The 26,583-nt window shown below is 44.2% G+C and overlaps 1 protein-coding gene across 18 annotated transcripts in view; it reads right to left on the bottom strand.

Moving 5' to 3' along the window:
- The window catches only part of PCBP3 (poly(rC) binding protein 3), a 229,399-nt gene that overhangs the window by 125,342 nt on the left and 77,474 nt on the right, over positions 1 to 26,583 (bottom strand). For 3 of the 18 annotated variants that reach the window (XM_010801704.4, XM_010801706.4, XM_059886325.1), the window contains exon 2: positions 16,932 to 16,968. The exons of the other annotated variants lie outside the window; for them this stretch is intronic. The gene's annotated coding sequence lies outside the window, so the exon portion shown is untranslated. The remainder of the gene's footprint in view (positions 1 to 16,931; positions 16,969 to 26,583) is intronic. 18 annotated transcript variants of the gene reach the window in all.

The raw sequence follows: 26,583 nt of genomic DNA, 5'->3' as shown, positions 1-26,583 counted from the left end.
TTTCTTGAGGTAGGATTGTGTTGCTATAAACTTCCCTATTAGGACTGCTTTTGCTACATCCCATAGGTTTTGATATGTCATGTTTTCATTGACATTTGTTTCTAGAAATTTTTTTATTTCTCTTTTGATTTCTTCAGTAAACTGTTGGTTATTTAGAAACATGTTGTTTAATCTCTATGTGTTTCTGTTTCTTAACATTTTTTCCTTGTAATTGATATCTAGTCTCATATCACTGTGATTGGAGAAGATGCTTGATATGATTTCAATTTTCTTAAATTTCCTGAGGTTTGATTTGTGACCCAAGATGTGGTCTATCCTGGAGAATGTCCCATGAGCATTTGAGAAGGTGTATTCTTCTGCATTTGGATGGAATGTCTTGAAGATATCAATGAGATCCATCTCGTCTAATGTATCACTTAAGACTTGTGTTTCCTTATTAATTTTCTGTTTTGATGATCTGTCCATTGGTGTGAGTGGGATGTTAAACTCTCCTACTATTATTGTGTTACTGTCAATTTCTCCTTTTATGTCTGTTAGTTTTTGTCTTATGTACTGAGGTGTTCCTATGTTGGTTGCATAGACATTTACAATTGTTATGTCATCCTCTTGGATTGATCCCTTGATCATTATGTAGTGTCCTTCCTTATCTCTTGTAATTTTCTTTATTTTAAAATCTATGTTGTCTGATAAGAGGATTGCTACTCCAGCTTTCTTTTGCTTCCCATCTGCATGGAATATATTTTTCCATCCTCTCACTTTCAGTCTATATGTGTCTTGAGGTCTGAAGTGGGTTTCTTGTAGACAGCATATATATGGCTCTTATTTTTGTATCTATTCAGCCAGTCTGTGTCTTTTGGTTGGAGCATTTAATCCATTTACATTTAAGGTAATTATTAATATATATGTTCTTATTGCCATTTTCTTAATTGTTTGGGGTTGATTTTGTAGATCTTTTTTCTTCTCTTGTATTTCTTGACTATATAAGTCCTTTTAACATTTGTTGTAAAGGTGGTTTGGTGGTACTGAATTCTCTTAACTTTTGCTTGTCTGAAAAGCTTTTTATTTCTCCATCAATTTTGAATGAGATCCTTGCTGGGTACAGTAACCTTGGTGTAGATTTTTCCCGTTCAGTACTTTAAATATATTCTGCCATTCCCTTCTGGCCTGCAGAGTTTCTGCTGAAAGATCAGCTGTTAAGCGTATGGCGTTTCCCTTATATCTACTTGTTGGTTCTCCCTTGCTGCTTTTAATATTCTTTCTTTGTCTTTAGTCTTTGTTAGTTTGATTAGTATGTGCCTTGGCATGTTTCTCCTTGGGTTTATCCTGTATGGGACTCTTAGTGCCTCTTGGACTTCATTAAATATTTCCTTTTCCATGTTGGGGAAATTTTCAAATATAATCTCTTCAAAAATTTGCTCATACCCTTTCTTTTTCTCTTCTTCTTCTGGGACCCCTATAATTCGAATGTTAGTGCATTTGATATTGTCCCAGTGTTCTCTTAGACTATCCTCAGTTCTTTTTATTCTTTTTATTTTATTCTGCTCTTCAGAAGTTATTTCCACCACTTTATCTTCCAGCTCACTGATTCTGCTGTTCTTCTGCTTCAGATATTCTGCTATTGATTCCTTCTAGAGTATTTTTAATACCAGTAATTGTGTTGTTTGTCTCTGCATATTTATTATTTAATTCTTCTAGTTCTTTATTAATTGATTCTTGCATTTTTTCCATTTTGCTTTCAAGGTTTTTGATCATCTTTACTATCATTATTCTGAGTTCTTTTTCAAGTAGTTTGCCTATTTCCTCTTCATTTATTTGGACTTCTTTTTTTTCATTTATTTGGACTTCTGTGTTTCTAGTTTGGCCCTTCATTTGTGTAGTGTTTCTCTGCCTTTTCATTTTTTTTTTTTTTTAACTTATTGTGTTTGAGTTCTCCTTTTCCCAGACTTCAAGGTTGAATTCTTTCTTCCTTTTGGTTTCTGCCCTCTAAGGTTGGTCCAGTGGTTTGTGTAAGCTTCTTATAGGGTGAGATCTGTGCTGAGTTTTTGTTTGTTTGTTTCTCCTCTGATAAGCAAGGCTGAGTGAGGTTGCAATTCTGTCTGCTGATGACTGGGTTTATATTTTTGTTTTGTTTGTTATTTAGATGAGGCATCCTGCACAGGGTGCTGTTGGTGGTTGGGTGATGCTGGGTCTTGTATTCCAGTGCTTTCCTTTGCATGAGTTCTCACTATTTGATACCCTATAGGGTTAGTTCATCCAAGGTAAGGAGCAGTGGCTGCGCTTTGCTGGAGCAGCCATGAAGAGATACCCCATGTCCAAGGTAAGAGAAACCCAAATAAGACAGTAGGTGTTGCAAGAGAGCATCAGAGGGCAGACACACTAAAACCATACTCACAGAAAACTAGTCAATCTAATCACACTGGGACCACAGGCTTATCTAACTCAATGAAACTAAGCCATGCCCGTGGGGCCACCGAAGATGGGCGGGTCATGGAGAGGGCTGACAGAATGTGGTCCACTGGAGAAGGGAATGGCAAACCACTTCGGTATTCTTGCCTTGAGAACCCCATGAACAGTATGAAAAAGCAAAATGATAGGATACTGAAAGAGGAACTCCCCAGGTCAGTAGGTGCCCAATATGCTACTGGAGATCAGTGGAGAAATAACTCCAGAAAGAATGAAGGGATGGAGCCAAAGCAAAAACAATACCCAGCTGTGGATGTGACTGGTGATAGAAGCAAGGTCTGATGTTGTAAAGAGCAATATTGCATAGGAACCTGGAATGTCAGGTCCATGAATCAAGGCAAATTGGAAGTGGTCAAACCAGAGATGGCAAGAGTGAACGTCGACATTCTAGGAATCAGCGAACTAAAATGGACTGGAATGGGTGAATTTAACTCAGATGACCATTATATCTACTACTGCAGGCAGGAATCCCTTAGAAGAAATGGAGTAGCCATCATGGTCAACAGAAGAGTCCGAAATGCAGTACTTGGATGCAATCTCAAAAATGACAGAATGATCTCTGTTCATTTCCAAGGCAAAACATTCAATATCACAGTAATCCAAGTCTATGCCCCAACCAGTAACGCTGAAGAAGCTGAAGTTGAACGGTTCTATGAAGACCTACAAGACCTTTTAGAACTAACACCCAAAAAAGATGTCCTTTTCATTATAGGGGACTGGAATGCAAAAGTGTGAAGTCAAGAAACACCTGCAGTAACAGGCAAATTTGGCCTTGGAATACAGAATGAAGCAGGGCAAAGACTAATAAGAGTTTTGCCAAGAAAGTGCACTGGTCATAGTAAACACCCTCTTCCAACAACACAAGAGAAGACTCTACACATGGACATCACCAGATGGTCAACACCACAATCAGATTGATTATATTCTTTGCAGCCAAAGATGGAGAAGCACCATATAGTCAACAAAAACAAGACCAGGAGCTGACTGTGGATCAGACCATGAACTCTTTATTGCCAAATTCAGACTTAAATTGAAGAAAGTAGGGAAAACCACTAGATCATTCAGGTATGACCTAAGTCAAATCCCTTATGATTATACAGTAGAAGTGAGAAATAGATTTAAGGGACTAGATCTGATAGATAGAGTGCCTGATGAACTATGGACGGAAGTTCATGACATTGTACAGGAGACAGGGATCAAGACCATCCCCATGGAAAAGAAATGCAAAAAAGCAAAATGGTTGTCTGAGGAGGTCTTACAAATAGCTGTGAAAAGAAGAGAAGCAAAAGCAAAGGAGAAAAGGAAAGATATAAGCATCTGAATGCAGTGTTCCAAAGAATAGCAAGGAGAAATAAGAAAGCCTTCCTCAGCTATCAATGCAAAGAAATAGAGGAAAACAACAGAATGGGAAAGACTAGAGATCTCTTCAAGAAAATTAGAGATACCAAGGGAACATTTCATGCAAAGATGGGCTCGATAAAGGACAGAAATGGTATGGACCTAACAGAAGCAGAAGATATTAAGAAGAGGTGGCAAGAATACAAAGAAGAACTGTACAAAAAAGATCTTCACAACCCAGATAATCACGATGGTGTGATCACTGACCTAGAGCCAGACATCCTGGAATGTGAAGTCAAGTGGGCCTTAGAAAGCATCACTATGAACAAAGCTAGTGAAGGTGATGGAATTCCAGTTGAGCTATTTCAAATTCTGAAAGATGATGCTGTGAAAGTGCTACACTCAATATGCCAGCAAATTTGGAAAACACAGCAATGGCCACAGGACTGGAAAAGTTCAGTTTTCATTCCAATCCCAAAGAAAGGCAATGCCAAAGAATGCCCAAACTACCACACAATTGTACTCATCTCACACCCTAGTAAAGTAATGCTCAAAATTCTCCAAGCCAGGCTTCAGCAGTACGTGAACAATGAACTTACAGATGTTCAAGCTGGTTTTAGAAAAGGCAGAGGAACCAGAGATCAAATTACCAACATCTGCTGGATCATCGAAAAAGCAAGAGAGTTCCAGAAAAGCATCTATTTCTGCTTTATTGACTATGCCAAAGCCTTTGACTGTGTGGATCACAATAAACTGTGGAAAATTCTTCAAGAGATGGGAATACCAGACCACCTGACCTGCCTCTTGAGAAACCTATATGCAGGTCAGGAAGCAACAGTTAGAACCGGACATGGAACAACAGACTGGTTCCAAATAGGAAAAGGAGGACGTCAAGGCTGTATATTGTCACCCTGTTTATTTAACTTCTATGCAGAGAACATCATGAGAAACGCTGGGCTGGAAGAAGCACAAGCTGGAATCAAGATTTCCAGGAGAAATATCAATAACCTCAGATATGCAGATGACACCACCCTTATGGCAGAAAGTGAAGAGGAACTCAAAAGCCTCTTGATGAAAGTGAAAGAGGAGAGTGAAAAAGTTGGCTTAAAGCTCAACATTCAGAAAACGATGATCATGGCATCCGGTCCCATCACTTCATGGGAAATAGATGGGGAAACAGTCGAAACAGTGTCAGACTCTATTTTTGGGGGCTCCAAAATCAGTGCAGATGGTGACTGCAGCCATGAAATTAAAAGACACTTACTCCTTGGAAGGAAAGTTATGACCAACCTAGATAGCATATTCAAAAGCAGAGATATTACTTTACCAACAAAGGTCCGGCTAGTCAAGGCTATGGTTTTTCCTGTAGTCATGTATGGATGTGAGAGTTGGACTGTGAAGAAAGCTGAGTGCACAAGAATTGATGCTTTTGAACTGTGGTGTTGGATAAGACTCTTGAGAGTCCCTTGGACCGCCAGGAGATCCAACCAGTCCATCCTAAAGGAGATCAGCCCTGGGATTTCTTTGGAGGGAATGATGCTGAAGCTGAAACTCCAGTACTTTGGCCACCTCATGCGAAGAGTTGACTCATTGGAAAAGACTCTGATGCTGGGAGGGATTGGGGGCAGGAGGAGAAGGGGACAACAGAGGATGAGATGGCTGGATGGCATCACTGACTCGATGGACATGAGTTTGAGTGAACTCCGGGAGTTGGTGATGGACAGGGAGGCCTGGCGTGCTGCGATTCATGGGGTCATAAAGAGTTGGACATGACTGAACGACTGAACTGAACTGAACTGAGGGTTAGTTCTTTGGTAGTCTAGGGTTTTGGTGTCAGTGCTCCCACTCCAAAGTCTCGGGGCTTGATCTCAAGTTTTATGTGGGCCTATACATTCTTTTCTGCTGGTCGGTACTCCTGTCTGCTCTCAGTTGGTATCTTGCATGCACTTCTGTGTCTGAAGGTGTATTCCTGATGGACAGAGATGTACTCCACGTCCACCTACTCCTCTGCCATCTTGTTCTCCGCCTGAATTAAACAATTTTTTTCACAGTGAATAGAGAAAGCGTTTGTATGAAGATTTGGTAGTTCAAAATTTTTCCAAGTGGAACTGATAGAGAAAATTTTTTCTTCTTATAAACCATGGACTCTACTACATGGAAGAGCCTTGCTGGCATGGGCAAGCAGCTAGGCCTGCAGCTCCTTCAGCTCCCACCGTATCTTACTTCAGCCTCTCCAAGTGCTGGGCCTCTCTGTATATTTTACTTGATGAGTTCAGATACAAAAATGATCAGATAGCTAATGAAGTGTCATGAGCAAAGTGAAACAAGAAAAGATCACTTAAAGTATTTAAATGATGATCCAAATTTAAAGTGATCTCAGGACGCAGTTTCACGGTGTCCATACATTCTGTTCCTTGCTGAGGACCAAGGCAACCACCATCTGCTCCGCCAGCTGAAGCAAGTCTGTGATGCAAACAGCGGCGCCACCCTCCTCGAAACATACAAGCTTTTGCACAGAAAGGGAACCAAAAATAAAATGAAAAGACAACCTATGGACTGGGAGCAAATATGTGCAAACATGCAACCATCAAGGGCTTAAATTCTAATACACAAACAGTTCATACAACTCAATAACAAAAAAACAAATGACCCAATCAAAAAATGAGCAGAAGACTTGGAGTCAATTTTCCAAAGAAGAATAAAAATGGCCAATAGGCATATAAAAAGATGCTGAATATCTGTAATTATTAGAGAAATGCAAATCAAAACTACGAGGTACCACCTTACACCAGTCAAAATGGCCAGCATTAAAAACTCTACAAATAACAAATGCTGGAGAGGATGTGGAAGAAACAGAATGCTCCTACACTGTTGGTGGAAATTTAAGTTGGTACAGTGTACCAACTATGGAAAACAGTGTGGAGGTTCCTTAGAAAACTAAAAATAGAGCTACCATATGATTCAGCAATCCCACTCCTGGGCATATATCCAGACAAAACTCTGATTCAAAAAGGTACAGGCACCTCTACGTTCATAGCGGTACTATTTCACAATAGTCAAGACATGGAAACAACCTGGCTGTCCATCAACAGATAAACAGATAAAGAAGATGTGGTACATATATACAATGGAATATTAGTCAGCCATAAAAAGAACTAAATTCTGTCATTTGCAGGACCTGAATGCAACTAGAGATTTTATACTGACTGAATTAAGTCAGGAAGAAAAAGACAAATACCATATGATATCATTTATATGTGGAATCTAAAACATGACACAAATGAATCTATCTATGAAACAGAAAGATTTGTGGACACGGAGAATAGACTTGTGGCTGTCAAGGGATGTGAGGGAGGGATGGAGTGTGAGGTGGGGTTAGCAGATTATAAGCTACTGTATATATAGGATGGTTAAACAACCAGATCCTACTGTATAGCATAGAAAACTGTACTCAGTATCTTGTGATAAACCACAATGGAAAAGAATATTTTAAATGTGTATGTATAACTGAATCACGTTGCTGTACAGCAGAAATGAACACAAATTCCACATCAACTATAATTTTTTTAAAAACTTCAACTTCACTGATAGAGGAAAAAACAAAAAAGAAACATGTTTTGTGCCAGTGAACAGTGTTACCTTGGGCTCTAACAGGCACTCTAAAACTACTGGTGAAAATGGAAAATGGCCCAGTTTCCTGGAAGGTAACTTGGCCATAAGACTTGAAGTCTGAATTCCTAGGACTTAATAGTGGTGAAGTGAAGGGTTCCAGGGGTTCTGAAAAGGGAGCTCTGGACTCCGCTCTGGTGTTGATGCCAGTGTCCTCACTGGAAATAGTATACTCAGATACCGTGGAGGAGCTTCTCCTGGAACACAGCAAGCACTGGGGCTGTCTTCTCATGTGGTCATATGCGTACCCCTGGAAAGACCCCAACGCCCCTACCCTCTCTGTGGAAGCCTGAACAGCTGAATCTCCTTCTCTGGGACTGGGCAGGACAGATAAGGAGATCCCGTCTCACAGATGGAGAAACAGCACAGATGGACGAAGACCTGGCAAGGTGCCACGGTCACGGGGTGATCCAGGAGAAAGGCTGGAAGAAAACCAGATCCCCAGGCTGACTCCACCAGCCCAGGCAGGCTCCTAGTGGAAGGTTCTCTTTCCATAATTTACACCCCACTCTGCCAAATGAATACCAGGGACGATGAGAGGAGCTGACTGCCCGGCACCCTGGAGCAGCTGTGCTCTGGCCAGCCGGTCTGGCCTGAGGCCCTGGATCTGCACAAACAGACAGCCCACGGAGGCTCGGGGGTCCTGAGGCCTCTCATGACCAGCGTGCTATGTGCAGAGCCAGAGACAGGAGGCCAAAATCTAGCACGTGGACCCAACTACAGGGTGAACAAAGCTGCCCAGTGATAGGTTTAGGCCCCAAAAGACTGAAATGGCCAGAGCTCTTGGAAAAGGTGAAAGCCCTCACTGAAAACCTCTTTCCAGCTTGGTATAAATGGAGCTCACCAGTGCTCACCCCTCATGTCCAAAGAGAAGACAAAGTGCCTGGGAGTGTGAAGGGCATACCTAATGGTATAACCCCTAAGTGCCACGGAAATTTCAGAGGAAGAATACGGGGGCCTGAGTAAGCAGAATGAGTGTGTTTAACCAGAGAGCTAGAAGCACCTTTGGCCGCTATGACTGTGCAGGGCACTCCCCAGGGCAGAAAACACCAGGCCACCCAAGCAGGGGCTAAAGTGGGGCACAGCCCTTCACATCTGGGCACAATGGACCCACTCGCCGAAGCGCGGGTGAAGCTGCGGGCGTGCACTGCGTGCGCAGGATGCATAGAGGCTGGCTCCCGCTCGTCTGAGATGTACCTGGGAGCGAGTAATCCTTCAGCCACACACGCCATCCCTAGCCAGCCACACAGCTCCAGATCCATCGCTGTCTCTACGGGGCCACCAGACGGCCCAGCCACGAGGCAGGCAGCGGGGGAAGGAGTGAGTCCTCTCCTAGAAAGGCATCAGCCCCTTCATGCCAGGCTGCTCTGGGGCGACAGCACTCACCAGAGGAGCCCAGAATGAACACACGCCAAGGAAAGAGAAAGGAAAGCCAAGAACAAGAAGGAGGGAGGGAATGGTGCCTTGAGGCCGCCGCAGGACCAGAAGACAACACCGAGGCCCTTTGTTTCCGTCCGCGCTCAGGAGAGCGGCCAGGCCTGTGAGGCATCCTCGGGATGAAGGGCCAGTCAGAACCTCGGGAGGCTGGGCCAGGCCCATATGGGCTGCACTCCTTCCTGCCCTCTCAGAGCAGGAACCATGGCTGCATGGGGCTAGCCCAGCCTCGGGGGCTGCGGGTCCTGCACCACACCCTAGCACACACCTGCCCAGGTACCGCTGCTGCTACACAGCCATCCTCACACCACTGCAGGAATGCACTTGGTCCCATGAACACTGCTGGTGTTCAAAGGTCCTGTGGACTGTGACAGTGGGTGTAACTCAGGCTTCTGGTCCCTAAAAGTAGTTGCCTGCCCTCCATCTTAACAGGACTTCCCTGGTGGCTCAGATGGTAAAGCGTCTGCGTACAATGTGGGAGACCCGGGTTCAATCTCTGGGTTGGGAAGATCCCCTGGAGAAGGAAATGGCAATCCACTCCAGTACTATTGCCTGGAAAATCCTATGGACAGAGGAGCCTGGTAGGCTACAGTCCATGGGGTCACAAAGAGTCAGACACGACTGAGCGACTTCACTTCTTCACTTCATCTCAACACTTCTCCTTCCCATCAGATGACTCAGTGCAGCTAGAGGTCAAGACAACAGAGCCAGGAAGGAGCACACAGAGTGACAGGACACCAGAGTATGGAGTGGGCACAGTCTCTGGTCAGGGGGCCTCGTGGAGCCTAGCCCACCCATCCCAGACCTGTTACAGCCAAGGGAATTGACTTTGACTAAATCTGGTCAAAGCCATCGTGTTTGGGAAAAGGGTGGCAGAGGATGAGATGGTTGGATGGCATCACTGACTCAATGGACATGAACTTGGGCAAACTCTAGGAGATGGTGAAGGACAGGGAGGCCTTGCGTGTTGCAGTCTGTGAAGTGGCCAAGAGTTGGACACAACTTAATGACTGAACAACAATATCGTGTTTGGGGTGCTCTGTGTTCCAGCAGAGTCCTGTCCCCGTGGGCTTGGCTGCTACTCTCCATAATCACCGCTCTGTGTGGACCCCCTCAGGATGAAGCCTGTATTCCTAAAGCCCAGGGCCTTTCTCCCTTGGGTCCAACACAGAAACTTACAGAGCAGGCCACCCTGGCTCTGGCCCTGATCCTAACCCTCACACTAACCTCTACAGTAACTACTGCTCACACAACCCCAATCCTTTAATCTTAGCTCCAGCCCTAACCTTATTGTGTGTGTTAGTTGCTCAGTTGTGTCCGACTCTTTGCAACCCCTCAGACTGTAGCCCACCAGGCTTTTCTGTCCATGGAATTCTCCAGGCAAGAACACTGGAGTGGATTGTCATTCCCTTCTCCAGAGGAACTTTCCAACCCAGGGATCAAACCCTGGTCTCCTGCATCACAGGCAGGTTCTTTACCATTTGTGCTACAGGGAAGTCCTAACCTTATTACTAACCCCCATTCTTGCCAAATAAGATACTGAAAAGGTATTACAACTGGGAAGAGATTTAAAAGTATCAGGAAGACCTAACAGGATTTATTCCAACAATCAACACTTGGAATTTCATTGATGTAATTCTCTTTGTTAAGAGATAAAAGGAGACAATCCTATGACTCTCTTAATGGCAGCAATGAACATTCAGTAAAACGTAACTTTTATTTTTTATTTCAAAAAAAAATTTAATAGAAGAGCAACAGAAGGAAATGTGTGTAACTTGATGAACACCATGTACCGGACAGCCAGCTGCCGCAAGCACGCTTCACGGTGAAGGAGCATTCGGGTCAACTTAGGAATGAGTCAAAACTCAGCTGAGAAACCCACTGCAAGTAAAAGCATGGCTGTGTGCAAATACAAAAAAACTGATAGCTTTCCTATACATTATTAAATATTAGAGGAATGTAATAGGAAACTTCCAATTCCAATAAGTAGATAATATAAGTCAGGAAAGAGCTCAAAAGAGAAAACATACAGCAAAAAAGCTATAAAATATAACTGAAGGCTAATTAGGGAATCAATGAAGAAACAGAATATCTTCCTCTTTTAGAAGCTGAATATTGCTAAAATACCAGCTGTCTATCATTTAAATTATAGGTTTGATCCATTTGAAATGAAACCCCAATCTGATTAGCTTGGGGTTTAAAAATCATCCTAAAGTTCACCTAGAAATTGAGTAGCCAAGAATAACCAAAATAAATATACCATGAAACTAAATTAAATCAGTGTACTGGCTTCCCTGGTGGCTCAGCAGTAAAGAATCCACCTGCCTATGCAGGCGATGTGGGTTCTATCCCTGGGTCAGGAAGATCCCCTGGTAAAGGAAATGGCAACCCATTCCAGTATTCCTGCCTAGGAAATCCCACGGACAGAGGAACTTGGCGGGCTACAGTCCATGGGGTCACAAAAGAATCAGACACGACTTAGCAATTAAACAACTGGCACAAGAACAAACAGATCAGTCAGAGAATTCTGAAACAGATACTAGTATATGCAATATTTTCAAATAGGACAAAAGTAGCAAAACAAACCATTGGGAAAATGACGTAATTTTCAACAAATAGTGTTTTCAACATTTGCAAGCAACTTAATTGTTCAATATTTGTAAGCAAATTATATATTCACCTAATAACATAACTTTGGCCACCTGATACAAAGAGCCAACTCATTGGAAAAGACCCTGATGCTGGGAAAGATTGAAGGAAGGAGGAGGAGGGGACAACAGAGGACGAGATGGTTGAATGGCATCACCGACTCGATGGACATGAGTTTGAGCAAACTCTGGGAGATGGTGAAGGACAGGGAAGCCTGGCATGCTGCAGTCCATGGCATCGCAAAGAGTCAGACATGACTTAGCAAATGAACAACAAATACCATACATCAAATTAAATCTCAAGTGGACTGCACATGTCAAAGCAAAAAGTAAAAGCAGAAAGGGAAACACAAGTGACTACCCACATTTCAGGCTGGGAAAGGATTCTCCTAATGCAAACACCATAGAAGATGATGTCACAGAGTAGCATATTGATAGACAGCACCAAATGGCCGACATCAGATTAAAAGGTGAATGGCTCCAGGGAAAACAAAAGCCTGGAACATGAACGCTGAATGTCCTCAGTGCACAAGGATGCTCACACTTGAGGAGGGCCACATGCTCTAGAGAGGCTCAACTGCTTATACTGGGTGTGTTTCTGCTTTGGGAGATGCATAAAGCCCAGGGTTTTCAGGGGCTGGGAGCCCAAGCTCTCAGGCTGCTGTAATTCACCAACTGAGAGCAACTGGGCAGTCGCACATTACACCCCTTCTAAAACGTCTGTCTCCTCTGACCTGGGTTGCACAGGGATGAACACCGCCATACTGCCTTGGGAAGGGGGCCGACTGACGCACAGGATGTCTGCCTCATGACTACTGGCTCTAGCGACGGATCTGCAAACAGTCCAAACACACTGAACAGAAAGGGAGTGATTTAACAAAATAATACCTATATCCCTATAGTGGAAACTGCACAACTTTTTAAAAATAACGTTTTCAAATGGTAACTTGGAACATTTTGTGGTACACCACTCCATTTGAAAGCAGGGCGCAGAAATGTGCATGCCACTTATTCCCAGCGGTGAAGCCTGGAGTGAAATAGAGCAGACTCAGCTAAATCTCAGTAGAGGCTTAGCCCCCGCAGCCCCCGAGCACCGCCATCAGCAGGGTCCCCTCTGAGCACCAAGATGCTGTGACAGTCACGCGTGGGGGCAAGGGGGGAGGAGGCGGTGACACACAGCAAACATGCAAAACCGAGAGGGCACGGGGTCCTGGAGCCTGTGAAAGGATACAACGTAAGAAGCTGCAGCGCTCAGCTCCCCAAGGAGAAAGATTTTCCACCAGATTCGGCGAGGCAGAGGCCACATGACGGAGCAGAGACGCAGCCCTGCTGGGAGGGCCAGATGGCCATGGTGCTTGGCCCCAGCAGAAGCGGAGGCTGAGTCGGGTAGAAGGCTGCTTTTGTTGTGTGTGTATATGTGTGTGTGTGTGTGTGCGCGCGCGCGTGTGTGTGTGTGTGAAATAGTATTTGCTGTAGAACCCTTTACATTTTATTTTTAACAAAATTACAAATGTACCTAGTTTTGAAAGTTAGAGTTCCACAGAGCCGAAGGTTACAGTGTCGCCTGCCGTCTCCCCACCTCGGCCCCATAGGCTCTTGCTCTTTTATCTTTTACCCTCTTGCTATTTCTCTCCCCAGTTCTAACGATCAGTTTGCATGGCTCTTCTTGAAGCCAGGATCTTGTGTGTCATCCACTAGCTGCCTCCACCCCTCCCTCTCCCCATCCCTCTAAGTGTTACACCTCCGTCCACCATCCAGCCGGGACCACAGGCAGTTCACTCCTCACACTGCACCTCCCTCCTGGACATGCGAGTCCTGGAATAAAGGATGGCCTCCCATAATTTTCTGTGTACTTATTGTTGATTCACCTCCAGACTCTTGCCAGGGATCCGTGGCCATCTGACCCCTCAAACACAGCAGGGAACAGCCCACCAGCTCCTCCGGGAGCCCCATCTTCCTGCTCCTCCATCCGAATGGCAGAGCCCTAAGGTGTCCCCTTACATACACACATACATATAGTCGCTAGCTGCTGCTGCTAAGTCGCTTCAGTCGTGTCCAACTCTGTGTGACCCCATAGATGGTAGCCCACCAGGCTCCCCCGTCCCTGGGATTCTCAAGGCAAGAACACTGGAGTGAGTTGCCATTTCCTTCTCCAATGCATGAAAGTGAAAAGTGAAAGTGAACGTGAAGTCATGTCAGACTCTTAGCGACCCCATGGACTGGAGCCCACTAGGCTCCTCTGTCCATCGGATTCTCCAGGCAAGAATACTGGAGTGGGTTGCCATTTCCTTCTCCAGGGGATCTTCCCCACCCAGGGATCAAACCCGAGTCTCCTGCATTGCAGGCAGATTCTTTACCTCTTTACCGACTGAACTAGAAGAAAAGCCCTGCCTGCTCCCAAAAGCCCACCCCAGGTTCCTGCTGTTCCGGGGGCCAACAGAGCTGGAACTGGGGTCACCGGCTCCATAACCCACTTGAGTGTGGCCATACTTCCCGCTTGGGATCGTCTGTTCTGCATGTCCCTGGCCACTGCTTCACCCTCCAGTCTTCAGCCAGGGTGGGGAAGGGATGTGTCTCATTGTGGGAGGGGCCGAGTCTTAAACAGGCTTTCCACCGTCTTACTTCTCTCCCTGGATCACCAGGCGCCTTCATCAGTTGAGGCTGAAAGCTGATGACAGGAGAAAGCGGAAGAAGAAAGGTTGGAGGCACAATAAGGGCCTCAGATAAAAGCAAACCTTTTAGGAGTCGGGGCAGGGTGAGGTACTTGATCAGTCTTAGGGCCGTTTGGTCCCTGGCAGCAGCAGGACAGAGGCCGGACAGGAAGGACCGGGTGTCTGTGTACAGGGCTGCCCTGTGAACCATAGGCTGAAGGCGGAGGGGTAACCAAGAAGGACATGGAGTGCGGGGAGGCCCTGATGGAGGAGTCCCGTGGCAGGGCCCTGTCTGTATTCGTTGTTGGTGAGTTTTAAAGTTCTTTTCCATATTTTCCAGTTGTGTAGTGAAGGTAGTCAATTTAATGCGGGGAGGCGGGCGGGGGCGAGTTTGAAAGCAAATAATCATTCTCAGTATCATGAAGAATAAAAGACTAGAGTGAATAAAATGTCACCAAATGTTTGTGATCATGATTCCTTAATTCCCTGATCCTAGAGCGGTCGATGGCCCAGTCTCCAGCCCGGCGGGGAGCCAAGTGCCTGTGGAACAAAGCGGGTCAGGGGCCCAGCGGGGTCTGAGCGCAAGCGCACGGAGACAGAAAAAGGCCCATCTGCAGCTGCTCCACGGCACTAAGTTCTCAGAAGACGTGCAAATGGAAAACCGCATTCTTCCTGGGCCACCGTCCCCTGGGAAACATCCGGGGCAGATGAGCTCCGTTCTGGCTCGTCAGCCCCCTGGATCCCACAGGAAGACGCAGGCGGCTTCACCAGAGACAGACGTATCTGTTCCAACCAGCTCAGAGCTCCTAACGGTTCCCTCCCTACCCACAGAAGGACAGGTACCCTATGAAAAACCTGCGCCTTGCCTTAGCCAAGCCTCAGGGGAGCCCCCAAATAAGCCACAGTCCCTGGAGCCACCGTTCTGCCGGGGTGCTGGCGTCCTCAGCGCCCACATTCGGCCCATGGGCTGTGCACACGCGGACAGGGAGGTGCCTGGCCAGCTCGCCCACCCAAGCATGCTGCTGTGTCCAGAACTGGTGGCCGGGTCTGAACCAACGTTTCCTGCATGCCGGGGTAGATATGTGGGCAACAGCAAAGTCCAGGGGAGAGAGGCCCAGCACACACAGGGTGCTGTTTATACGCCTGAGTTCCACAAGCCTTTCCTTGGAGATTTCTGTGAAAATTAGATCCAGATTTATACAATTACAAAGTTGGTCCCACGCCAGCAGGGATCTGGATGTCCTCTAAGAACCAGGTATTATAACAGCTTTAGTCTGAAACAATTCAACACACAGAGGAAAAAAGACCACCCAGCTCCCTGCTCCCACGCTCAGCAGCACAGCTATCAAGGACAGAGATGTGTCTGCCCTGCCCTCCTCCCCGGCCCCGCCCCTTCATGCTCTCGGCTCCCTTAGGCCTGGAGCCCTTCCCCCTCCACCACCCACAGGGCTGGTTCTGATGCTTCCTCCAAGGCTCTGCTCAGATGCTCCTTCCCAGGGCTATTCTGACCACCCATCAGTGCCTCCAGACCCCAATTCTTCTCTGTTCGTCCCCAGAAAGCGTCACCACCCGGCACACTTATTACTCGTATGTTTTATAGGCCCCACGAGAATGTAATAAAGAAGGCTGTGATTCCAGAAGCATGCCCAGCCCATCACAGGCATTCTGTCAATATTTGCTGAACAAATGCATCAAGGTCTTTGCTCAAGCAATCTGTAACCTAAGAACTTTTCTCCTCAAATATTGTTCATCTGGTTACCCACCAGCCCAAAGCCCCCTGTGCACGTGCTCTCTGACTCCTTGCCCCTGTCTCTCATGTCTCCCGAGGGGGCTGCTGGCAGCAGGCCCCGGAAGGTCATAGTGGCGCTCTAGCGCTCTCTGATCCAGATCGGGTGAGCTCAGGACCACTCGGAGCTGTGGTGAAGGTCACCAAAAAGGGCAGATACCAAGTTTGGAGCCCACATTCTGTCATCAAGGCAGCTCCCAGTTATCCTGCCATCGCTGGATATGAGTGGATGTGAGCTCATGAGGTCAGAGGCTTCACCTCAGAGCCCCATCTCACCACCGACAAGCACAGTGACCAGTGATGTTGCCTCCCAAGCCTTGGAAAGTGAACTGAAGGACAGCACCACCCCCCAGGGCAAGGCAAGGGGCTCGGAGGAGCAGAACGGGCACAGAGCAGCCGCCAGCATGACCACAGCAGCCTTCCCAGCAAGGCCACTGAAAACTTTTAGAAAAATGAAGGCATCTTAAGGATAAATCTAAAAGGAATCCTTTTAAGGTAGTTTTGCACAACTGGAGTCACAGCCACAAAGAAATGTCCTTGGGGCCTGGACGTGACACCATGACGGCCACAGTGCACACTGGTCACTGCTGGAACCTGGGACAAAGGCACTATCTGCTTGGCCCAGGCTAACAACTGGTTCTCAGGCCCCTGCTGGACAGTGTAGTCAGGTGACTCTGGAGAAGGTTTTTAGAAAAGAAGCAAACTACCTCTTTTAACATGCTGGCTCTCCAGAAACCAGAGGGAAATGACACACACCACTGACAGGATGCTGCACCTGACCTGTGATGGGGCCCTTGTGGGACTTGAGGCCAGGCCACAAGCAGAGTCAGCAAGACACATGGCTTCATATGTAAGCAAGACTTCACAACTCAACTGATGTGGGAAGAATCACTCAGTTTAAAGACGTACCTCTCCAAAGGCATCACAAGAAGCGCTACTTACATGGAACCATGTGAAGAGCTTCCCTCTGTAGGCAGCCCTGTAAACAGGTTAAAAAAATTATTATAACTGGAAATCATGGCAGAAAATAACTCAAAGGATGCTCCATCATCTTAGATATCAAATTTTATCAAACTAAATAAATGTTTTAAAAGAATGTAGCCATGAGTCAGTTATTTAGAAGGCCAAAGATAGTCTCCAGGAAAAAGAATTCCGTGAAAGATGGTTGGATTCTAAACTGAGTCTGGAACTTGAAAGACACCAGTAACCACTCAGAGTGCAGTCTCCCCTGAACCCTGGCCCACAGTCCTAACCCTGGTGGAAGTCTGGGTGGCACTGACTCCTACAGCCCTTGAGGTCTGTGGCAAGCAGCAAGGAGAAGAGCGCAGTGAGGTGTAGACAGGACCCCCCACCGCAATCCCCACCCACATGGTTTCAGCTCCAAGTTGAAGAATGCTGTGCCTTAGAGCAGGACCTTGGAGCCCAGCCTGTGCAGACTCCCCGGCAGGTAAACAGCTCTGCTCAGGCGACTCCTCAGGGAGCCCTGGAGCATTCATCCAGGGAGGACTGAAGGCTAGTGGAACTCAGGAGACATCCACTTCTGGCATGACAGCGAGGAGGAACCAGGTGGACTCTCCAGCCTCAAACAATGAAGAAACAGACAGAAGACATGAGACAGGTGCTCAGCGGTGGGACAACAGGCAGCACAGAACAAGGAGCCTGAGGGGGAAACACATGGGATGCATACTGGCTGCACAGAGGACAGCTGGGAAGGTTTCAAGGCCATGGCGCCAGAAGGCGGACCCAGGCAGAGTCAGGGGAGTCTTGAGGTGAGGAAACAGCTGAGGTTCAAGGAGGCAACGGCAGCGAGAACCAGCAGGGTAGAAGACCAGAAAGGAGAGAGCTAAGACGTGCTCTTGAGACCAGTGGGGATGCACCTGACTCTTCACCAGGACATTGGTCAACCTGTGTAACTGAGGCCAGGGAACACGTGACAGCAAGAAGCAGAACAAAGTGTCGCCATCACTGGCACAGCCTCAGGAGTGGACCTCACTCCCACCAACTGGACCAGGGAACCTACGACACGGGGACCACTGGGCCGGGCACTTGGGAGAGCACAGACAACTAGGTGCTGCTGCTGCTAAGTCGCTTCAGTCGTGTCTGTGCGATCCTGTAGATGGGGGCTAAACTTTCCAAGCAACGAGTCCATTTCAAGAGGAAAATCTAAAGTAAATAAAAAGGCATAACCCAACAACATACAATCATGTCTTTTGTTCATTTAAAAAATACCAGGGATGCAAAGAAGCATAAGAATATATCTCATATGGAGGATAGTTGATCAATAAGAAAAGGAACCAGAAATTACCCAGGAAATAATTAGCACACGCAGTCCCTAAAACAGCTACTATAAACACATTGTACATGTTCAAGAAGATAGAGGAAAGCATAGCGTGTAGGAGAGACATGAAAAGCATTTTTTAAAAGACCCAAATTAAACACACAGAGAAGAAAAATACGTCTGAAATGAAAAATACACTAGATGGCATTAACATCACATTAGACACTAGAAAGGAAACATTAGTCAGTGAGCAGACAAAACAATCTCTGAAGACAGAAATGATCTAAAATGAAACACAGGGAAAGATTCCCTCTTCCCTAAAAACACTGAAATATTTGTGTAATTGAACACTTGGGGCGGGGGTGGAGAACAGGATGGGACAAAATGTATTTAAAGATATAATGACTTTTTTTTGCAAAAATTGATGAAAATTATGAATCCATAAATTCAAGGTCAACAATCCCCAAGTAGAAGACAACATGAAGGAAATAAAATCAAGGTTCAAGGTATATTATAGTTGACTTACCCAAAGAGAAAATCTTCAAAGCAACCACAGGGAAAAAAAAAAAGTATGTTCAGAGGAACACAGACGTGGTGGACAAGGGCTTTCCAGAAACAATGCAAGCCAGAAGTCAATGAAATAACATCTCAAAGTAATGAAGGAAAAAGCTACCAACCTGAAAAACTATATATAGTGAAAATAACTTTCAAATCAAAAGCAAAATGAAGATTTTTTTCCCAATAAACAAAAGCTAAAATAATTCATCACCGACACTTCTAAACTACAATGTTAAAGTAAGTCCATCATACAAAAGAAAAATTATATCAGAAGAAAATCTAGATCTACAGAAAGAAATGTAAAGCACTGGGAACAAAATTCATGAATAAATATAAGAGGCTTTCTTCTTAATTTATAAGATTGTTTTAAAAGATAATGGACTATATAAAGCAAAAATAATGACAATGTATTGTGTGGTTTAGAGCACTGTAGAAGTAAAAATATCATGACAGTAAGTAACATAAAGGTCAGGAGAAGTGAGATGGAAGTATATTGCTGTTGGGTTTTATACTATAAGTGAACTTGTATATTATTTGAAGACAGACAGTGATAAGAATATACACAATGAATCCCAAAGAAACTAATAAAAACGAAGTAGTGATATAGCTAATAAGCTAGTAAAGGTGATACAATTCATCATAAATAGTACTTGACACAAAATAAGTCAAAAAAAGAGGACAAGAGGACCTAACAGCACATGGGACCAATAGAAAACCAATGGCAAAATTATGAATTTAAGTTCAATCATATCAATAGTCATATTAAGTATGTGCTAAGTCATTTCAGCCATGTCCAATTCTTTGTGACGCTATGGACTGTAGCCCACCAGACTCCTCTGTCAATGGGATTCTCCAGGCAAGAATACTGGAGTGGGTTGCCATGACCTCCTCCAGGGGATCGTCCTGACCCAAGGGTCGAACCTGCATCTTTTACATCTCCTGCACTGGCAGGTGGGTTTTTTACCACTAGCGCTACCTGGGAAGTCCCTTGTTATGTATAAATGGTCTAAAACAACCTCGTTAAAATACAGAAATTTTTAAGATTGGATAAAAAAAATAGGACCTCACTACAATATTTATAAGAAACCCACTTTAAAAATAAATATACAAATAGATTAAAATACAAGGGATGGAAAAAGATGTACCACTCTAATCCTAATCAAAAGTAAGTTGGAATGACTATATTAATATCAGAAAAAATGAGGTTTCAGTGCAAAGAATTTTATCAGAAGTAAAAAAAAAAAAAGGCATTACATAATAATAAAGGGATCAAAACAACTAGACAGAAGATTAGTAAGACATACAGGAACAACAGCACTATCAAACAACACTATCGCCCACCATCACATAACTGGCATTTAGAGAGCACTCCATGCAATAACAACCCAAGATACATCCAAGTGTTGGGGAGGACCTAGAGAAACAAGCACTTTCATTTATCACTGGTAAGAATTTAAAACTGTGCAGCCTAAATGGAAAACAATTTACCAGTTCCTCAAAAAGTAAAACACGGAATTATCATATGACTTGGCCATTCTATTCTTAGGTATATATCCAAAAGAACTAAAAGAGAGACTCAAACAGACACTTGTTCAAAGCATCATTACTGACAATAGCCAAAATGTGGAAACAACTCAAACGTCCATTAACAAATATGTCCAAATAATGGAATATTCTGTGGCCATAAAAAGCAGTGAAGTGCTGATACATGCTACAACTCAGATGAACTTTGAAAACATTATGTTCAATCACAGAGGTCACATACTGTATAATTCCATTTACAGGAAATACAATAGGTATTGTATTGAATAGGTAAATCCACAGAGATAGAAAGAGAATTAGCAGTTTCCAGGTTATGGGGAACAAGGAATATGGAGAGTAATTACTTAATGGGGATGTGGTATTCCCCTGAGGTGGTGAAAAAGTCTGACTTTGAAATGTCTAAGACTGGGTGGTGGCTGCTCGACACCGCTGAATTCACTGAACTGCACACTTTCTAATGATCAATTATGCATGACACGAATTTCACTTCAGTAAAAAGAAAATAAATATAACAAAGGAATGTGAGAAACTATCGCATGCCAATAAATGGAATTCTTAGAAAAATAAAGCTATCAAAACTCACTCAAGAAAAACCAGATAACTCTATAAGTATTCAAGTTAAAAATCTTCCTACCAATAAAATAGCCAATCCAGATGGCTTCAATGGAAGAAATACTCAAGGAAGAAATAATAGCAGTTTCTTACTAACTTGTCCTGAAGATGGAATGTAAGAAACCACTAGACAAATCCTTCTGTTAGGCAAGAGTTAACTTGATGCCAAAACCCAAAAAAAAGAAACTGTAAGTAAACCAATATTCCCCATATATATAGATGCAAAACTCTTACATTTAACATATGTAATCATACAATATAAAAAATATATCATAGCAAAGTGGATTTCTATCTAGAAAAGCAACTGATTCTATACCAAAAAAAAAACACAAAAAACATAAAAACCAATGTACAGGCAACCTCATTTTATTGCACTTCATTTTACTGTGCTTCAGATATTGGTTTTGTTTTGCTTTTTCTTAACAAATTGAAAGTTTGTGCAACCCTGCGTTAAGTAAGTCTATCAGTGACATTTTTTCCAGTAGTGTTTGATCACTTCATGTGTTTATATCACATTTTGGTAATTCATGCAATATTTCAAACCCTCCACCAATACAAAGATTACCACTTGCTGAAGGTTCACATAATGATTAGCATTTTTGAGCAATAAAATATTTTCAAGTTAAGGTACACATTGTTTTTTAGACATAATGCTATTGCACACATAATAGACTAGAGCATAGTGTAAACATTAAGTAAGTTGAAGCTCCAGTATTTTGGTCATCTGATGGGAACAGCCCACTCATTGGAAAAGTCGCTGATGCTGGGAAAGATTGAGGGCAGAAGGAGAAGGGGACATCAGAGGATGAGATGGCTGGGTGGCATCACTGATGCAATGGACATGAACTTGGGCAAACTTCAGGAGATGGTGAGGGACAGGGAGGCCTAACATGCTGCAGTCCACGGGGTCACAAAGAGTCGGACGTGACTAGGCAACTGAACAGCAACAACATACTGTAAACATAACATACATGCACAGGGAAACAAAAAAATTCATGCGACTCTTTATTTCAATATTTACTTTATTGCTCTGGTCTGAAATCAAACTCACAGTATCTCGGAGGTATGCCTGAAATTGTTTATGGACCATATAAACAGAAAAAAAGAAAAACTATACATGACTTCAAAGATGCAGACAGAAAAAGCCTTTGACAAAATTCAATACCACTCATGAAAAAAAATCCTCAGCAAATTTGGAATAAGAGCACTTTATGAACCTGATAAAGGACCTCCAGTAAAAACCTACACATAACATCACACATATGGGTAAAAGACTGAACACTTTTCCTCTAAGATCAGGGACAAAGCAAGAACGTCCCCTCTCAACACTTCTATCCCACAGGATGTCAACTGCACCAAACTCATCTATCAATTCAACGTGATTTCAATCAAAGTGAAAGCAGGCTAAACAGGCAGATAAGGTCATCTGGTATTCCCATATCTTGAAGCAGTTTGTTGTGATCCACACAGTCAAAGACTTTAGCGTAGTCAACGAAGCAGAAGTTGATGTTTTTCTGGAATTCCCTTGCTCTCTCTATGATCAAACAGATGTTGGCAATTTGATCTCTGGGTCCTCTGCCTTTTCTAAATCCAGTTTGTACATCTGGAAGTTCTCAGTTCATGTACTGTTGAAGCCTCTCTTGGTGAATTTTGAGCATTACTTTGCTAGCGTGTGAGATGAGTGCAATTGTGTGGTAGTTTGAACATTCTTTGGCATTGCCCTTCTTTGGGACTGGAATGAAAACTGACCTTTTCCAGTCCTAGGGATATAAAATTAATTCAAAATATATCATAGACTTAGATATAATAGCCACAATATAAAGCTAAGAAAAGCCAAAGGAAAGAATAAGAGAAATAGGAATAAAAACAGACCTCCAGTTTTAAAAAGAATTCATGAGTATGATATAAAAAACATGATGTCTTTTATAAAAAGAAAAAAACTGATAAGTGGGATGTCATGGAAATGTCAAACCTTTGATTTTCAAAATACACATAAAAATGAGAAGTCGAGCTACAAACTAGGAGAAAATATTTGCAAAATATGTACTCCATTAGGGACTGTACCCAGAATATACAAAGAACTCTCAAACTCAATAAGAAAACAACCTAATTTTTTAAATGGGCAAAATATGTGATCTATTCCTTCACCAGAGAAAGTATGTTGATGGCAAATAAGGACACAGAAAGATGGGCTGGTGAGAAAAGAGGAAAGCACACCAGCCAGACCAGCCAGAACGCAGCACGGGAGCGGAGCATGCGTGCAGGTCACGTGGAGACAACTCTTCCAAATCCTGAACGCCAAAGTGAAAGAAGTAGAAATAGAGACCAACCTCCCAGAGGGAGACAGTGCGCCAGGGACAGGCAGCCCAGGTTGGATCAAGAGCTCCCAGCAGCTTGTGCAACACAGGACGGGGAAGCACGGGGCCCTGGGGAGGTGAGCAGGGTGGGCACACAGCAGGGGCCGGGGGCAAGAGCACTGCATTCAGGCAGCTCTGGCCACAGTTTTCCCCCAAGGAGGACTACACTGCCCCAAGTGAGCCCACCAGTCTATAGCCACAAAGACTCTTTCTCCACTGATGATGACTCTGGTAATGCTGGTGGTTTCACAGTGGGATACTCTTGCAACTGCAGATCCTAGGAATCTGCTCATGGTTCCCATTTTTACTAAATGGGAACTCACACCAAGAGAGATCTCAATAAAGGAAGAAGAGCAAATGCACTGCTTTTACCCAAAACTAAATCCGCCATAGCAAAGATATGACTTCTAGTGGACTGAATTCTCCCAGTTTGGGGGATGGAGTGTCTCCTTAACTCACCCCCTCCAACAGAGCACATTCAGAGCCCTGCAGTGCCAACATGAAGACAGGGTAACTAGAGTTTAAAAGAGCTTCTAGGGGGAGGACAGGGCAAGGATGACTCAGCTCCATTTCTATCATAGAATCCACCAGTGCAATTACTGTGTCCAAGTAATTACACTCCTGGTGATGGTCTCAGCAGAAAAGAGAAGGAGGTGGCAGGGGGTTGAACTTCTTTACTCCTCCACCTCAAAAAATAGCATCTCGAGGCCAGTGCATGTTGGTGACATGATCACCAAGGAACCAGAAGCCAAGACCCCAAAAGGCCCTCACCTGACCTCTAGCCCAGCATTGTCCTGCATGCCATGCCGGGCACACTCCCTTGCCTGGGAGAGCATGTTTTTACCTTGTCCACATACCCTTGATAGCAAATTTCCTCTGCTTAGAAGGTCAGTGTTATGCTCACAGCACCCATGCACGTCCTGAGATAATTTTTGTTTTATTTTCCTATTTACGATCAATCACGCTCAATATATGTGAATATAGATGTGCATGCCCACATTTCAGTCTTTTTAAGTTATGTTGATGGACTTCACTCACTACTAACAAGCAAGAATTTATAAAAGGATTTTGTTTCGATCTCAGCACATGGACTTATTAAATTAAAATTTTAAACTACAATTTTTACTATCTCACTTTTCTGAGTGGGTCACTCTCACTACCAGAATCAGACCCAAGAAATCTGCTAGGCCTCTCACCAAGGTATTGAAGTCGCCAAGGCAATGGCACCCCACTCCAGTACTCTTGCCTGGAAAATCCCATGGACGGAGGAGCCTGGTGGGCTGCAGTCCAGGGGGTCGCTAAGAGTTGGACACGATGGATCGACTTTACTTTCACTTTTCACTTTCATGCATTGGAGAAGGAAATGGCAACCCACTCCAGTGTTCTTGCCTGGAGAATCCCAGGGACGGGGGAGCCTGGTATGCTGTCGTCTATGGGGTCGCACAGAGTCGGACACAACTGAAGCGACTTAGCAGCAGCAGCAGCAAAACACATTTACTAGACTTTCTAGACAACAACACATTTACTAGACTTTCTAGACAACAACTCCCCAAATATAAGCACTTCAATTAGTGGTAGAAAGTTAGTTCTGCAGGCCCCTACCCTGGACCTTCCAGGGGAGCACATGCCAGGCAACAGCAAGTCCTGGTAGGGACAGAGGCCGTGTGCTCAGCCCTGCTCTTTACGACAATGACTGCAGATCCTTGCAGGACACACGCTTGCTCTCTGTGTAGCAAACTTAGGAAGTGCAGAAAAGCACAAGAAATATACTGGGTTGGCCAAAAGGTTCATTCAGGTTTTTCCATAACATCCTGAATGAACATTTGGCCAACCCAGTATTTAAAAGCATCTTCAATTCCCACACAAAAGCAATGACAGCAGCAGAGGGTATTTTCTTCTGGTAGTTTCTCATTGTAACATTCACATATTTTTAAATGAGGCAGAATATATATGCTTTCAGAACAATGTAATATGTCTGTGTCTATAATATTTGCAGAAAATGTTCACAACAGCTTGTTTTAGCTTTTAAACTGTTTATTGAGGGGCTTCCCTAGTGGTTCAGCAATAAGAATCCTCTTGCTAATGCAGGAGACGTGGGTTCAGTCCCTGCATCTGGAAGATCCCCTGGAGAAGGAAATGGCAACTCACTCCAGTATTCTCGCCTGTGAAATCCCGTGGACATAGGATCCTGGCACACTGCAGTTCATGGGGTCACAAAAGAGTTGGACATGACTGAGTGACTAAACAACAGCTGTTTATTGAAATTCAAAGAAATATGTCTACGAAAATCAAACATCTATTATTTGAAGTTACTTGTGCTGCTTTTATGCCTAGAACAATGCTTCTGTATATCAAAGATCAGACTAATTTTCACATAATTCTTCTCTAACTAAAAAAAAAAAAAAAAGGACTTCCCTGGTGGTCCAATGTCCCCAAAGCAGGGGATATGGGTTGGATCCCTGGCTGGGGAACTAAGATCCCATATGCCATGGGGAAACTAAGCCTCACGCCACAACTGGAGAGCCTACACACTGCAATGAAGACTTAGGACAGCCAAAAGCAAAAGGATAATATGTATCTATATAGTTTCTCCTATCAGAGAAGGCAATGGCACCCCACTCCAGTACTCTTGCCTGGGAAATCCCATGGAAGGAGGAGCCTGGTAGGCTGCAGTCCATGGGGCCGATAAGAGTCGGACTCAGCGACTTCACTTTCACTTTTCACTTTCATTCATTGGAGAAGGAAATGGCAACCCACTCCAGTGTTCTTGCCTGGAGAATCCAAAGGACAGAGGAGCCTGGTGGGCTTCCATCTATGGGATCGCACAGAGTTGGACACGACTGAAGCAACTTAGCAGCAGCAGCAGCAGTTTCTCCTATGAGTATAAAAGCAATGAATGTTCACTTCAGAAAATTCAGAAATGTATGAAAACACATTTTAGCAATGATCCCAGTTCTCAGAAACAAACAATATAACCCTTTGGTTGCACCTCCTTGAGGCCTTTAAAATACACACACACATAGACCTTTATTTTTTGTCAAATATGCTGTTTTTACCTGTGTTTTGACTTCATATTCTGGGCTCATTTTTCCATATTATGAATCATTCCTATAAACATTAATTGCTGCCTAATAATCTATTGTGTGTATAAGTCCAATAACTGATTTACTAAATCATCTATTATTGGGCATTTGGGGTGCTTCCAATTGTTATTTATGTAAATTAATGATGTAATGAACATCCTCTG

The sequence above is a fragment of the Bos taurus genome, chromosome 1 (genome assembly GCF_002263795.3).
Source record: "Bos taurus isolate L1 Dominette 01449 registration number 42190680 breed Hereford chromosome 1, ARS-UCD2.0, whole genome shotgun sequence".
Lineage (NCBI taxonomy): Eukaryota > Metazoa > Chordata > Mammalia > Artiodactyla > Bovidae > Bos > Bos taurus.
The sequence above is the reverse complement of the archived record's forward strand: the minus strand, read 5'-3'. Positions and strand labels throughout refer to the sequence as shown.